The 17,116-nt window shown below is 38.1% G+C and overlaps 1 protein-coding gene across 1 annotated transcript in view; it reads left to right on the top strand.

Annotated features, from left to right (window-relative positions):
- Positions 1-17,116, top strand: part of PCDH11X (protocadherin 11 X-linked) — a 1,221,358-nt gene that overhangs the window by 591,520 nt on the left and 612,722 nt on the right. The gene's annotated exons all lie outside the window — the stretch shown is intronic.

Here is a 17,116-nt window from a genome sequence, read left to right on the forward strand (position 1 = left end):
TTGACTCTATTGAGAAAAGTTTCTTCCATTCCCATCTTTATGAGAGTTTTTTTTTATCAAGAATGGGTGTTAGAACTTGTTGAATATTTTCTCTGAATATTTTCATATGATCATATGGTTTTTATTTTTCTCTTTGTTTATATGGTGTGTTGTGTTGATTGACTTATGTATGTTAAACCATTCTTGCAGTCCTCGAGTGAATTTACTTGGTTGAGGTGTATTACCTTCTTGATGATGTGTTGGATCGTATTTGCCAGGATTGTGTTGAGAAACTTTGCATTTGTGTTCATCAAAGATATTGGTCTGTAGTTTTCTTTTTTGAAGCTTATCTGTCTGGTTTTGGTATCAAGGTGATGTTAGCTTCGTAAAAACTATTTGGGAGTATTCCTGATTTTTCAATGTCATGAAAGAGCATGAAGAGGATTGGGAGAAGTTCCTCTTGAAAAGTTTGAAAAAATTCGTTAATGAATCTATATAGACCTGGGTTTTGTTTTTGAAAATACTTTTGATGACCATTTTAATTTCCTCAGTAGTGATGGGTCTATTTAGATATGCTCAATGATCCTGCTTTAACTGTGAAGATTATAAGAGTCCTAAATTTTATCCATATCTTCCAGGTTCTAATTTTTCGTGACATAGATTTTCTCCAAGTAGTCTCTGATTACCATTTGAATCTCTGTAGTATCTGTTGTAATCTTCCCCTTTTCAATTATAGTCTGGTTTATTAAATTTTTCTCTCCTTTTCTTTGTGAGTTTTGCTAGTGACTTATCAATCTTCTTTATTTAAAAAAAAACTCTTGCTTTTGTTGATTCTTCTGAATGTTTTTTTTTTGGATTTTCACATTATTCACTTCTGCTTTAAGCTTTGTGTTTCCTTCTGCTTACTTATTTTTGATTCCTTTCGTTGATCATTTTATAACTTTTTAAACTGCATCATTAAGTTCTTCAGGTATGCCCCTTCTTCCTTCTGCTGTGAGCTTGCAAAGCTATAAATTTTTTTCTTGATACTCTTTTGCTGTGTTCCACAAATTCATTAATTTGTGTCTTCATTGACATTATTTCCAGGAATGTTTTGATTTCCTCTTTGAATTTATCCAAGAGTAACTGGTTGTTCATTAGTGAGCTGCTTAATTTCCAGATGTTGAAGTTTTTCTTCTGTGTCCCTTGGTAGTTCATGTCTAATTTCAATGCCTTGCGTTTAGCAAATATAGTCTGCACGATTTCAATCCTCTTGATTTTTGTGAAGATATGTTTTATGGGCCAGCAAGTGGTCTATCCTGGAGAATGACCCATGTGCATTGGAGAAGAATGTGTATCCAGGTTTATTGGGATGAAGTGCCCTATATATCTACTAGTCAACTTTCTTCCATTTCTCTTTTCAGAGCTAGTATATTTTTGAGGGGATTTCAGCCTGACTGACCGATTGAGGGATAACAGGTCAGTGTTGAGGTCTCCCACTATTATTTTTTGATATTAATATCTTCTTTAAGATTTGTCAACAACTGTATTAAATATTTTTCATGTACTGTACGGGTGCATATATGTTTAGGATTGTGGTTTCTTCCTGTTTTACATATCCCTTGATTAGTACAAAATTTCTATCTTTGTCCCTTATAACTTTTCTGAGTCTAAAGTTTGTGTCATCTGATAACAGTCTGGCCACTCCAGATATTTTTAAGGAAATTTTTTGCTGGAATGATTTTCCTCCAAACTTTGATTTTGAGTCTATGTTTGTTCCGTCTATTCAGATGTGTTTCTTGTAAGTAGCACAATGTTGAATTTAGCTTTTTGTCCATTTTGTCACTCTGTCTCTGAACTGGTGCATTTAGTCCATTAATATCGAGAGAGATAATTTTCATGGGATTTTGTTCATCTTTGTGTAGAAGTTTGGTGACTTTCTTAATCTTTCTTGTCTTAAAGTAGGCCTTTCTGGTTTTCTTTTATGTTTGGTTTTGAGTCCATATATTTTCTGAGTTGTTGTTTATCTGTGAAGCTAAGACTTCCTTAAAACCTAAAAGTGAGTCTGGCTGGATGCAGTATTCTAGGAGAAGCATTCATTTTGTTGAATTTTATCACTATATCCCTCCACTGCATTTTGGCTTTGAGAGTTTCTTATGACAAGTCTGCTTTAAATCTTAAGTATGTTACTTTGAATTTAATTTCATTTTGTTTATCTTTCTGCTTTCAGTATTCTATTTCAATCTGCTGGATTTGTCATTGTGACTAGGATGTTTCCTGGAATGCTTTTATTTGGGTCTCTTCTACCTAATAATCTTTGTCATGCGGTATTTGGTTGCATGCATTCTTTAGCTCTGGGAATCTCCTGCAATGATGTTCTTGACTGTTGATTCTTCTGAGGATTTTCTTCCTGTGTCTCTGGAACTCCAATGATTCTTATGTTGTTTTTGTTGAGTTTAATTAAAGACTTCTATTTTCTTTGTTCACATTCTTTAAATATTTTATATTATCTGATGATTTATTTTTAGTCTCTTTTCTAATATATTCTGTTGTATGGAATTGTTACGCATCTCGTCTTCCAGCTCACTGTTTGGTTTTCATTTCATCTAACTAGGTTTTCAGTCCTGTTTTTTCAGTTTGGAGTTTTCTTCTTTCTTTCTTTCTTTCTTTCTTTCTTTCTTTCTTTCTTTCTTTCTTTCTTTCTTTCTTTCTTTCTTTCTTTCTTTCTTTCTTTCTTTCTTTCTTTCTTTCTTTCTTTCTTTCTTTCTTTCTTTCTTTCTTTCTTTCTTTCTTTCTTTCTTTCTTTCTTTCTTTCTTTCTTTCTTTCTTTCTTTCTTTCTTTCTTTCTTTCTTTCTTTCTTTCTTTCTTTCTTTCTTTCTTTTTGGGCCACACCCAGTAATGCTCAGGGGTTACTCCTGGCTATGCGCTCAGAAGTTGCTCCTGGCTTGGGGGACCATATGGGACACCAGGGGATCGAACCGCGGTCCGTCCAAGGCTAGCGCAGGCAAGGCAGGTACCTTACCTTTAGCACCACTGCCCGGCCGCTCTTTCTTTCTTTCTTTCTTTCTTTCTTTCTTTCTTTCTTTCTTTCTTTCTTTCTTTCTTTCTTTCTTTCTTTCTTTCTTTCTTTCTTTCTTTCTTTCTTTCTCTTTCTTTCTTTCTTTCTTTCTTTCTTTCTCTCTCTCTCTCTCTCTCTTTCTTTCTTTCTTTCTTTCTTTCTTTCTTTCTTTCTTTCTTTCTTTCTTTCTTTCTTTCTTTCTTTCTTTCTTTCTTTCTTTCTTTCTTTCTCTCCCCCCTCCCTCCCTCCCTTCCTCTCTCTCTCTTTCTCCCTCCCTTCCTCTCTCTCTCTTTCTCTCTCTCTTTCTCTCTCTTTCTTTATTTCTTTCTTTCTTTCTGTCTTTCTTTCTTTCTTTCTTTCTTTGTTTCTTTCTTTGTTTCTTTCTTGTTTCTTTCTTTCTTTCTTTCTTTCTTTCTTTCTTTCTCTCTCTCTCTCTCTCTCTCTCTCTCTCTCTTTCTTTCTTTCTTTCTTTCTTTCTTTCTTTCTTTCTTTCTTTCTTTCTTTCTTTCTTTCTTTCTTTCTTTCTTTCTTTCTTTCTTCCCTCTCTCCCTTCCTCCCTCTCCCTCAGAACACTCTGCATGCCAGGATTTCTGAGTGTGTTTGACTGGTATGTTAGGGGCTCTGGGCAGGACAGCTAGCCACAGGACCCCTGGGCTGACCACTTAGTCCAGGGGACTGAGATCCCCCCACACCAGGCGGGTCTTCAGGGCCATGCCTGGTTAATCGGGCCCTGGGGGGAGGGCCAAAAACTACAAAGGTAGGGCTGGGCTCAGAACACTCCACATGCCAGGATTTCTGGGTGTGTTTGACTGGTATGTTGGGGGCACTATAAGCATTAAGAGTATTCCTTATCTTTATGTTATGTTTTGCATATCCAGAATGTTCATTTTGTATTCTGCCCTATCCCACAACGCTACAAAGCTCTTTTTTACTCCTTAACTCTCTAATCCCCCCAAACGTCACTAACCTACATTACTCTTTTTAACTTCAGTACTGTACAATCCTAATCACAGACCAAAGCCGTGCATTGTGTGCAACAACCCCAAACTGTTTCAAGATACATAAAATGGACACATATTTCTTTAGAATATTTTGTGTTTTCTCTGACAGCTATAATTCTTACTAAATGTTGTCTTATACAATGACAATTCTAACCACTTTTTATCTTCTCTTTATGAGCTGCTTAACAAGAAATTTTGTTGAAAGAGTCCCCCAGTTTAATGCTTATGATTGAACCATATCATGGGAAACAGTAGGACTTGTTCTTTTGGCCACCATATGCTCCAATAACACCACATGGCATTGCTCCTTCTTTGCATAGGCACATTAAAATGGGAACATTCTATACATACAAATAAGAGCCTATCTAATAGAGATTGGAACACACAAATCTTGTAGTGCAAAGGGACCTTACACCCTGAACATTGACATAACGACCTGGCACAAACCTCAGAAGAAAGGGCATTATCCATTCACCCCTGAACCAGGGAAGCCATCCATGAAACATCCACGCTTGTCTATAACATCACCTGGAAGTAATCCTCTACCACGGAAAATCCTACATTGCTCAGACATCGACCTGCTCAAAGGAGACTTCCCTTAACGCTGAGAAGACTTAACAACAACAAAGACCTGCTTACAGGACAGGGCTCCCTGCATTGCCCTTTGATTGTGAGGTGAAAGGAGAGGACGCTCCACATCCTGACTTCAATGTAGGATATGCAGATTCCAGGATCTTTAATACAAAAACATGATACCAACAACAGATACTATGTGAAAAATAAAAGTGTGTTGAGACTACAGGCAATGTCTTGGATTGGACGATCTAGCTTGCCTGGAGCCTAGAGTTGGTCTTGTGCCAGGAAACTTCAGGGGTCGGGTCTCTTTGTATTTAGGCCAAGGTTATTCCTTTCCATGTCCCTCATATTTTGGTGGGCCTATGCAAACAAAAATTGCCACTCTAACACCATTTTTACTGTGCTCCTTTGACTCTAATCCTTAAAAAGAACCCACTTAAAATTTGAGGTTAACTTAAGCTAATATGCATGTACATGGAAATGTAGAAATATACTATGCCTGTAATATTTAAGGAGTTATGTAAATTTTATGGCTTTAGATTGCCTTGTGTGCTGTTAAGAAATATTATAATGTGTTACAATCCGGGGAATTGAGGGACAAAGTAATTGTACATGGATTCTGTCTTATTTATCTTAATGTTCTTTGGCTGAAATTTCAAAGTTAAGATATCAGCAAGGGGAATTCTGAGAATTATGTTATAGATGATTGTCCTTCCACTGTAACTTTACTTGTCCTCTTTCTTTGCATCTTTGTTCTCATAATGAAAAATAAAAAATTATTAATAAAAAAAAGATTTGACAGTACGCATCCAGGGACAAACAACAACAGCAACATAAAGCTCTAGCCTAGCTTTTGGTATACGATCTGCTCAACAAACAAGAGCTCCAATTCCAGAAGTTTGACTGAGACAACCGCAACTGAATGGGTCTTCCGGAAACATAACGAAAGACTTTATCTCAGGCTCCAGCCTAGGAGCAACATAATGAACAAGAACACCAACTACAGAAGATGGATTAAAACGACACTGAAGAAACAGAACTGCTAGAACCACAAAGAAAGACTTCATAGACTCCATTCCCTGAGCTGCACAGCCACCAAGATCTCTAGAAACAGAGGTCTTATTTTACCATCCAAGACAAAGTAGAAGTCTTCCACACACCACGAAAGCCGCAAGGGGAGAGTAAATGATCATGCAAGGAGTCTAGAGTTAATCCCATGACAGTATACTTCAGGGGTGGAGAAACCCTATCTCCTAGGTTAAGGGATTCCCTCTACAATATCCCCAATAGTTACTGTGCCTATGCAGGGGGATAAAGAAAAGAAGAAAAAAAGTGCACAAAACAATCATTTTTCCACATGTTTATTTACCGATTGATCGATTTTTTTGATGTCTCTGTTGTGTTGTGGAGATTATGGTTGATGTCTCCAATATTATTGTATTTTATTTTGTCTTGTCTTTCTTTTTCCTTTTGCACTTGGGTATGATTTGATTACAGAACCGAAACTATTGTGTGGTGCCTGTCTTTATTGCTGTAGCGCTCACCGGTTATATAATTTGGTATTTTTTTCTGTATTGTTGTGGTATTTCAAATACCTTTTTCACATCCTCTCTCAAACTGAGGTTGGAAGCCTCTAGATGGACTCAGCCCACTTTCAGCATATTTGACTTTTGACTTCTTTTTTTCCTCTTATTTTGTACCCCATTCTATTGCTTTTCTTGCCTTCAAACAAAACCACATACCTAGATTTTTCTAGCTCTGCCTCTTAAATAGAGGGGGAAACAAGAGAGGGTTCCAGGACCAAACAGATATGTGATCACTAATAGTAAGCCAGACAAAGAGGGGTCCACCTACTCTAGCAGCTCGGGAGGTGATGGTGGGGTATATGAGTTGTAGAAAGGGAACTGAAATGGGGGGATGACATAGTTGGTGATGGTTTTTCCCCTGATTCAATGTTAATATGTACCTAAAATACTACTGTGAAAGATATGTAAGCCATTATGGGAAAATGTGTTTTTAATCAGAAACTTTCTTTGACTAGCATGTATTATTATTATATCAATTATATTATATGTTATGTTATGTCACTATATTATGTTATGTTAGTTTACCTCATTATGTTAATCAATTTTGTCTCTTGAATAAATTCTTACAATAAAAAGCACTTATTACAATACTTGAATTATGGGTTCTTTTATTTTTGTCTAATTTATTCTATTTTAGTGACTTTAAAATGATTTTTATATAGAAACAAATATTTACTATATCATGGGAGGTATGTATGAAAGCGAGATTGAGAAAGAAAAAGTAAGAGGAAACTGAGAAAAACTTATTTGTTTAAATACACAAAAATTTCTCTTTTTAATGCACATGATATTGATAAACACTTAATATTTCTAAATGTGCAGTATCTTTTTTTTATTTATTTTTTTTTAATTTTTTTTTATTTAAACACCTTGATTACATACATGATTGAGTTTGGTTTCAGTCATAAAAGGAACACCACCCATCACCAGTGCAACATTCCCATCACCCAAGTCCCAAATCTCCCTCCTCCCCCCCCCAACCCCCGCCTGTACCCTAAACAGGCTCTACATTTCCCTCATACATTCTCAATATTAGGACAGTTCAAAATGTAGTTATTTCTCTAACTAAACTCATCACTCTTTGTGGTGGGCTTCCTGTGGTGAGCTGGAACTTCCAGCTCTTTTCTCTTTTGTGTCTGAAAATTATTATTACAAGGGTGTCTTTCATTTTTCTTAAAACCCATAGATGAGTGAGACTATTCTGCGTTTTTCTCTCTCTCTCTGACTTATTTCACTCAGCATAATAGATTCCATGTACATCCATGTATAGGAAAATTTCATGACTTCATCTCTCCTGACAGCTGCATAATATTCCATTGTGTATATGTACCACAGTTTCTTTAGCCATTCGTCTGTTGAAGGGCATCTTGGTTGTTTCCAGAGTCTTGCTATGGTAAATAGAGCTGCAATGAATATAGGTGTAAGGAAGGGGTTTTTGTATTGTATTTTTGTGTTCCTAGGGTATATTCCTAGGAGTGGTATAGCTGGATCGTATGGGAGCTCGATTTCCAGTTTTTGGAGGAATCTCCATATCGCTTTCCATAAAGGTTGAACTAGACAGCATTCCCACCAGCAGTGGATAAGAGTTCCTTTCTCTCCACATCCCCGCCAACACTGTTTATTCTCATTCTTTGTGATGTGTGCCATTCTCTGGGGTGTGAGGTGGTATCTCATCGTTGTTTTGATTTGCATCTCCCTGATGATTAGTGATGTGGAACATTTTTTCATGTGTCTTTTGGCCATGCGTATTTCTTCTTTGTCAAAGTGTCTGTTCATTTCTTCTCCCCATTTTTTGATGGGGTTAGATGTTTTTTTCTTGTAAAGTTCTGTCAGTGCCTTGTATATTTTGGAGATTAGCCCCTTATCTGATGGGTATTGGGTGAATAGTTTCTCCCACTCAGTGGGTGGCTCTTGTATCCTGGGCACTATTTCCTTTGAGGTGCAGAAGCTTCTCAGCTTAATATATTCCCATCTGTTAATCTCTGCTTTCACTTGCTTGGAGAGTGCAGTTTCCTCCTTGAAGATGCCTGTAATGTCCTGGAGTGTTTTGCCTATGTGCTGTTCTATATATCTTATGGTTTGGGGGCTGATATCGAGGTCTTTAATCCATTTGGATTTTACCTTTGTACATGATGTTAGCTGGGGGTCTAAGTTTAATTTTTTGCAAGTGGCTATCCAATTGTGCCAACACCACTTGTTGAAGAGGCTTTCCCTGCTCCATTTAGGATTTCCTGCTCCTTTATCAAAAATTAGATGGTTGTATCTCTGGGGAACATTTTCTGAGTGTTCAAGCCTATTCCACTGATCTGAGGACCTATCCTTATTCCAATACCATGCTGTTTTGATAACTGTTGCTTTGTAGTACAGTTTAAAGTTGGGAAAAGTAATTCCTCCCATATACTTTTTCCCAATGATTGCTTTAGCTATTCGAGGGTGTTTATTGTTCCAAATGAATTTCAAAAGTGTCTGATCCACTTCTTTGAAGAATGTCATGGGTATCTTTAGAGGGATGGCATTAAATCTGTATAATGCCTTGGGGAGTATTGACATTTTGATGATGTTAATCCTGCCAATCCATGAGCAGGGTATGCGTTTCCATTTCCGTGTGTCCTCTCTTATTTCTTGGAGCAGAGTTTTATAGTTTTCTTTGTATAGGTCCTTCACATATTTAGTCAAGTTGATTCCAAGATATTTGAGTTTGTGTGGCACTATTGTGAATGGGGTTGTCTTCTTAATGTCCATTTCATCCTTATTACTATTGGTATATAGAAAGGCCATTGATTTTTGTGTGTTAATTTTGTAGCCTGCCACCTTGCTATATGAGTCTATTGTTTCTAGAAGCTTTTTGATAGAGTCTTTAGGGTTTTCTAAGTAGAGTATCATGTCATCTGCAAACAGTGAGAGCTTGACTTCTTCCTTTCCTATCTGGATTCCCTTGATATCCTTTTCTTGCCTAATCGCTATAGCAAGTACTTCCAGTGCTATGTTGAATAGGAGTGGTGAGAGAGGACAGCCTTGTCTTGTGCCAGAATTTAGAGGGAAGGCTTTCAGTTTTTCTCCATTGAGGATAATATTTGCCACTGGCTTGTGGTAGATGGCCTTCACTATATTGAGAAAGGTTCCCTCCATTCCCATCTTGCTGAGAGTTTTGATCAAGAATGGGTGTTGGACCTTATCAAATGCTTTCTCTGCATCTATTGATATGATCATGTGGTTTTTATTTTTCTTGTTATTGATGTTGTGTATTATGTTGATAGATTTACGGATGTTAAACCAGCCTTGCATTCCTGGGATGAAACCTACTTGATCGTAGTGGATGATCTTCTTAACGAGGCATTGAATCCTATTTGCCAGGATTTTGTTGAGGATCTTTGCATCTGCATTCATCAGTGATATTGGTCTGTAATTTTCTTTTTTGGTAGCGTCTCTGTCTGGTTTAGGTATCAAGGTGATGTTGGCTTCATAAAAGCTATTTGGAAGTGTTTCTGTTTGTTCAATTTCATGAAAGAGTCTTGCCAAGATTGGCAGTAGTTCCTCTTGGAAAGTTTGATAGAATTCATTAGTGAATCCATCTGGACCTGGGCTTTTGTTTTTCGGCAGACATTTGATTACTGTTTTAATTTCATCAATGGTGATGGGGGTGTTTAGATATGCTACATCCTCTTCCTTCAACCGTGGAAGATTATAAGAGTCCAAGAATTTATCCATTTCTTCCAGGTTCTCATTTTTCGTGGCGTAGAGTTTTTCAAAGTGGTTTCTGATTACCCTTTGAATCTCTGTCATATCAGTAGTGATCTCTCCTTTTTCATTCCTGATACGAGTTATCAAGTTTCTCTCTCTCTCTTTCTTTGTTAGGTTTGCCAGTGGTCTATCAATCTTGTTTATTTTTTCAAAGAACCAACTTCTGCTTTCGTTGATCTTTCGGATTGTTTTTTGAGTTTCCACTTCGTTGATTTCTGCTCTCAGCTTTGTTATTTCCTTCTGTCTTCCTATTCTTGGGTCCTTTTGTTGAGCATTTTCTAGTTCTATTAGCTGTGTCATTAAGCTACTCAGGTAAGCTCCTTCTTCCTTCCTGATGTGTGCTTGCAAAGCTATAAATTTTCCTCTCAGTACTGCTTTTGCTGTGTCCCATATGTTCTGAGAGTTTGTGTCTTTATTGTCATTTGTTTCCAGGAACCTTTTTATTTCCTCCTTGATTTCATCTCGGACCCACTGGTTATTGAGCATGAGGCTGTTTAACTTCCAGGTGTTAAAGTGTTTCTTCTGAGTCCCTTTGGAGTTCACAAATAATTTCAGAGCCTTGTGGTCAGCGAAGGTAGTCTGCAAAATTTCTATCCTCTTGATCTTATGGAGGTATGTTTTATGTGCCAGCATGTAGTCTATCCTGGAGAATGTCCCATGTACATTGGAGAAGAATGTGTATCCAGGTTTCTGGGGATGGAGTGTCCTATATATATCCACTAGGCCTCTTTCTTCCATTTCTCTCCTCAGGTGTAGTATATTCTTGTTGGGTTTCAGTCTGGTTGACCTGTCCTGTGTTGACAAAGCCGTGTTAAGGTCCCCCACAATTATTGTGTTGTTGTTGATATTATTTTTCAGATTTGTCAATAGTTGTATTAAATATTTTGCTGGCCCCTCATTCGGTGCATATATGTTTAGGAGAGTGAATTCTTCCTGCTCTACGTACCCCTTGATTAATATAAAATGTCCGTCTTTGTCCCTTACAACCTTCCTGAGTATAAAGTTTGCATTATCTGATATTAGTATGGCCACTCCAGCTTTTTTATGGGTGTTCTTTGCTTGGATAACTTTTCTCCAGCCTTTTATTTTGAGTCTATGTTTGTTCTGACTATTCAGGTGCGTTTCTTGTAGGCAGCAGAAGGTTGGATTGAGTTTTTTGATCCATTTAGCCACTCTGTGTCTCTTAACTGGTGCATTTAGTCCATTGACGTTGAGAGAAAGAATTGTCCTGGGATTTAACGCCATCTTTATTTCAAAATTTGGTGTGTCTTTTGGGAAGTCTTGTCTTAGATTAGGTCTTTCAGTTTTTCTCTTAAGACTGGTTTTGTGTCTGTGAAGTTTCTGAGCTGTTTTTTGTCTGTGAAACCATGTATTCTTCCATCAAACCGGAAAGTGAGTTTTGCTGGGTATAGTATTCTGGGTGAAGCATTCATTTCATTCAGTCTTGTCACAATATCCCACCACTGCTTTCTGGCATTGAGCGTTTCTGGTGACAGGTCTGCTGTAAATCTCAGGGAAGCTTGCTTGAACATGATTTCCCCTTTTGATCTTGCTGTTTTCAGAATTCTGTCTCTATCTGTGGGATTTGTCATTGTGACTAGGATGTGTCTTGGGGTGGTTTCTCTGGGGTCTCTTTTGGTTGGTACTCTTCGGGCATGCAGGATTTGATGACATATATTCTTTAGCTCTGGAAGTTTTTCTTTAATGATGTTCTTGACCGTTGATTCTTCCTGGAAATTTTCTTCCTGGGTCTCTGGGACTCTAATTATTCTTAAGTTGTTTCTGTTGATCTTATCATAGACTTCTATTTTCGTCTGTTCCCATTCTTTGACTAATTTTTCCATTGTCTGCTCATTTGCTTTAAGTTTTTTGTCCAATCTCTCCTGCTGTATGGAATTGTTATGTATCTCATCTTCCACAGCACCAAGTCTATTCTCAGCTTCTGATACCCTGTCCCAGAGCTTATCCATTTTGTCATTCACTTCGTTTACTGACTTTTTCAGTCCTGTTAGTTGACATGTTATTTCAGTTTGGAGTTTTGTCATTTCTGCCTTCATATTTTCTTGGTTCTTATTAGTGTTCTGTTCAACTCGATCCATGGTTTCTTGGAGTCTGTTGAGCACCTTCCATATTGCTAGTCTAAAGTCCTTATCTGAGAGGTTGATTAGTTGTTCAGTCATTATCTGGTCCTCAGAATTGTCATCTTCATTCTCTATGTCTGATGCTGGCCTGCGTTGTTTCCCCATTGTCACACTTGTATTGTGGGTTTTTCTACTTGTTGTGGTGGTATTCATTGTCTATATGATGTAGGCAGCACACTCCTCTGGCTCCTCCCTTTCTGGATGGGCTGACTTGCCTCTAAGGGAGGGGAGTCCTCCGTGGATGAAGCCTCACACTGGGTCAAATCTTAGGCCCGAGCATGCAACAGAGAAGACAGTCCAGAGAGAAATGTTTGCTTCTGTGATATAGCGCCGTTCTTAGTGTGATTTTTCCTTCTTGTTGCAATGGAGTTCTTTCCTCTGAGCCTCTTTTTGCCCCACTCGCAAGAGTTTCACGCAAGAGGACAGTAGACAGACATAGACAGGTCACACTCACAGTCTTTCACAGCTGAGCCCCACTGGGCCGGTGTACTTTCGCGGATTTTTCCCACCTGGTGTCACACACAGGGAGCCACGAATTATGGGTTCTTTTTCAGTCAGTTCTTCATGTTCTCCCGTAAGTACAACATGCACCTATCAGTTATATAATTATAATACCCAGCCAATATTTATAGAAAATGACTAAGCATGAACTATGTTAACTTGCTCTGCATCTTATTTATACATTGTAAAATGAGAAAAATTGAACAAAGTAGACAATTATAAATTTTTAGAATATGAACGCTATGATAAATGCATTTTCTCAAGCTTTCCTAGAAATAAAAATTGATACTCATAGAAATGAAAATTAGATTTATTTAATAAGTTCAGTTGCTGCAGAAGCCAGCGCCTCTAAGCAGGTTCTTCGTGGAGTCTGGGAAACCTTCACGGGGAGAGAGTGGAACACGAAATGGCAGAAAGACGGAACAATATTGTAGAAATGAATTACCACACACAATGCATGGGGACTTGCATCTAGAAAGACGAAGACAAATTTATTTTTTGAGCTGGGTAACTTTTAAGGGGTAAGCTCTGGAATGCGGGGTGTAATTTTGGAGATAAAAGAAAGTGGGAGATGGTCAGGGAAACAGAATGAAAGGCCATAGCTAAAATCTGCATATTAAAGAACCGATTCTGATGGTGAAAGGCAGTTTCTGTTGTGGGTTAGCTTTGTTTTGGGTAAGCAGGAGAAACCAGGTAATTTTCAGGGAAGTGGGAAGAGAGAGAAATGTTTTAGAGTTTTGGGGAAAACTGAAAATTGCTTTACTCATGAGCTAAGTTTTGGGGAAAAAACATGATCTTGGCGTCAAGGTAGCAGAGATCACAGAGAGCTGGTCAGTGGGAGACTTTCGGCGGGATTTGTACTGTGCTTCTTTGTTAGAAAGAAATATTGAGGCCTGATTTCTAATAATGGTCAAAAATAAAGAGAGAGATAGTTACAGCCACGTTTAGAATTATAGCCAAACAATCCACGCGAAGGGTCAACTGATTTGACTGCTCTAAGCGGGCCTTTTTGGCAAATAATTCTTTTTCAGGAGTGCAACACTTCTGATGTGTGCCCTTCCTGAGTGGGCTGTAACAATTCACCCTTTTTTTTTTTTTTTGCATATTGGCACCTGGCGGCAATTTCAGGCTTTTTCTGGCTATGAGCTCAGAATAGCCTTTTGCCCGCTTAGGGGACCAAATAGGTGTCCGAATTACTCTTTTGCATGCGAGGCAAAACACCATACGTATGCTATTTTTTTTTGCTATACTTCCAATTAGAAAGAAAAGAAATACTCAGTACCAAAAGAGCCAAAAGTTATTAATTTGATCCTAGCAAGGTGGGATTAGGAGCTATGATACACTTAGCTAAATAGGGTATAAAGTATATACTATCTTATGACAATTAAAATAGAGGCTGGTTACTGCAACAATATAAAAATTGAGAATGTATACTGGCACTGAGGAATAAAAAACAAATAAGTAAGGTACTAAGTGAGAGAATTGTAAGGAGAAGAACAATTGAGTAATACTTCATTATTAAGAAAAGTTAGAAATAGAGAAAAAGCATAGAAAAGTTGGAAATTAGAGGAGAATTTAAGCAATAGTAAAACATAGCATATATAAACAAATTTTGCTGGGAAATAGTTGGAAGGGGAATTGCTGGTTTGCTGATTATAACCATAAGCACATATACAAAAAAATTGTTACAAATTACAATGATAATAAAAGTATGTTTTGTTGCTGCTTTCAAGGTAGGCTAAACAGGAAACATATACTCAGAAGAATAAAAGGTGGTATTTTGTTTTAGAGTTTGTAAGTGTAGTTTTTAAATTTTTAAGAGTTTGTAAGTTCAGTCTTTGTTTATCTGCGGTGTGACGTCATCTGTTTCCAGGCAGTCTTCAGGGGTCGGCAGTGATGGAGTTTCCATAGAAGTTACAGGACTGGGGGTTGAAATTGCAGCTGAAGTTAGCAGGGGTTGAGCAGGTGAAATCAGCAGGGGTGTTGTGTCTGTGAGCCTGTCAGTTTTTGCAGAGGGAGGCTGATTTCTCAGGCAGTGTTTAGTGCTAGTAGTTCCTGTGGATTTTTTTTGAAGAAACTGGAAAACTTAATTGAAAAATTTGTGGGGGCATGGTAATTGTTTTATTTTTGACTGGGTTCCAGAGAAAACCTTTTAGACCTGTAGTGAAATTAAATAGCTTTTAATTATATTCAGGGGGAGCTGTATTTTTTGCCTATAAGAAAGGAATAAAGAAAGATTTTTGTTACTTTGATTGCAAGGGAAATGCAATTGACTGGTATGATTTTGCAGTTTCAATTCCTGGAAAAGATCAAGTTGATTAGTGGGATTTGAGCAGATTAGATTCGAAACTGTAAGATTGCCTTGTTTTTGTTTCTGTGGGAAGATAGAAGTTAATTTGCAATGAAAATACAAAAACTAAGTAAAAGAAATTACAATTATTAATTAGTACAGACTAGGGAGGGACTCCAGAGCATGAAAACCGGCAAGGATTTGCAAAAGCTGGCTCCCTGTGTGTGACACCAGGCGGGGAAAATCCGCGAAAGTACACCGGTCCAGTGGGGCCCAACTGTGAAAAAATGTGAGCGTGACCTGTCTATGTCTGTCTACTGTCCTCTTGCGTGAAACTCTTGTGAGTGGGGCAAAAAGAGGCTCCAGAAACCTCGCTCGCCCAGAAGCCATTTTCAGGGAGGGACTACAGAGCATGAAAACTGGCAAGGATTTGCAAAAGCCGGCTCCCTGTGTGTGACACCAGGTGGGGAAAATCCGCGAAAGTACACCGGCCCAGTGGGGCCCAACTGTGAAAAACTGTGAGTGTGACCTGTCTATGTTTGTCTACTGTCCTCTTGCGTGAAACTCTTGCGAGTGGGGCAAAAAGAGGCTCCAGCGGAGCACGGACGCTCTGCTTCACTACACGGCCGTGCTCTCTTTCTAAGGAAAGAACACCATTGCAACAAGAAGGAAAAATCACACTAAGAACGGTGCTATATCACAGAAGCAAACATTTCTCTCTGGACTGTATTCTCTGTTGCATGCTCGGGCCTAAGATTTGACCCAGTGTGAGGCTTCATCCACGGAGGACTCCCCTCCCTTAGAGGCAAGTCAGCCCATCCAGAAAGGGAGGAGCCAGAGGAGTGTGCTGCCTGCATCATATAGACAATGAATACCACCAGAACACGTAGAAAAAACCACAATACAAGTGTGACAATGGGGAAACAACTCAGGCCAGCATCAGACATAGAGAATGAAGATGACAATTCTGAGGACCAGATAATGACCAACCAACTAATCAACCTCTCAGATAAGGACTTTAGACTAGCAATATGGAATATGTTCAAAGAATTCAAAGAAACCATGGATAGAGTTGAACAGAACACTAATAAGAACCAAGAAAATATGAAGACAGAAATGACAAAACTCCAAACTGAAATAACATGTCAACTAACAGGACTGAAAAAGTCAGTAAACGAAGTGAATGACAAAATGGATAAGCTATGGGACAGGGTATCAGAAGCTGAGAATAGACTTGGTGCTGTGGAAGATGAGATACATAACAATTCCATACAGCAGGAGAGATTAGACAAAACACTTAAAGCAAATGAGCAGACAATGGAAAAATTAGTCAAAGAATGGGAACAGATGAAAATAGAAGTCTATGATAAGATCAACAGAAACAACTTAAGAATAATTAGAGTCCCAGAGACCCAGGAAGAAAATTTCCAGGAAGAATCAACGGTCAAGAACATCATTAAAGAGAAACTTCCAGAGCTAAAGAATATATGTCATCAAATCCTGCATGCCCGAAGAGTACCAACCAAAAGAGACCCCAGAAAAACACCCCAAGACACATTCTAGTCACAATGACAAATCCCACAGATAGAGACAGAATTCTAAAAAAAGCAAGATCAAAAGGGGAAATCACATTCAAGCAAGCTTCCCTGAGATTTACAGCAGACCTGTCAACAGAAACACTCAATGCCAGAAAGCAGTGGTGGGATATTGTGACAAGACTGAATGAAATGAATGCTTCACCCAGAATACTATACCCAGCAAAACTCACTTTCCGGTTTGACGGAAGAATACATGGTTTCACAGACAAAAAACAGCTCAGAAACTTTACAGACACAAAACCAGTCTTAAGAGAAAAACTGAAAGACCTAATCTAAGACAAGACTACCCAAAAGACACACCAAATTTTGAAATAAAGATGGCGTTAAATCCAGGACAATTCTTTCTCTCAACGTCAATGGACTAAATGCACCAGTTAAGAGACACAGAGTGGCTAAATGGATCAAAAAACTCAATCCAAACTACTGATGCCTACAAGAAACGCACCTGAATAGTCAGAACAAACATAGACTCAAAATAAAAGGCTGGAGAAAAATTATCCAAGCAAACAACACTCATAAAAAAGCTTGAGTGACCATACTAATATCAGATAATGCAAACTTTATACTCAGGAAGGTTTTAAGGGACAAAGACGGACATTTTATATTAATCAAGGGGTACGTAGAGCAGGTAGAATTCACTCTCCTAAACATATATGCACCGAATG

The sequence above is a fragment of the Suncus etruscus genome, chromosome X (assembly GCF_024139225.1).
Source record: "Suncus etruscus isolate mSunEtr1 chromosome X, mSunEtr1.pri.cur, whole genome shotgun sequence".
Taxonomy (NCBI): Eukaryota; Metazoa; Chordata; class Mammalia; order Eulipotyphla; family Soricidae; genus Suncus; species Suncus etruscus.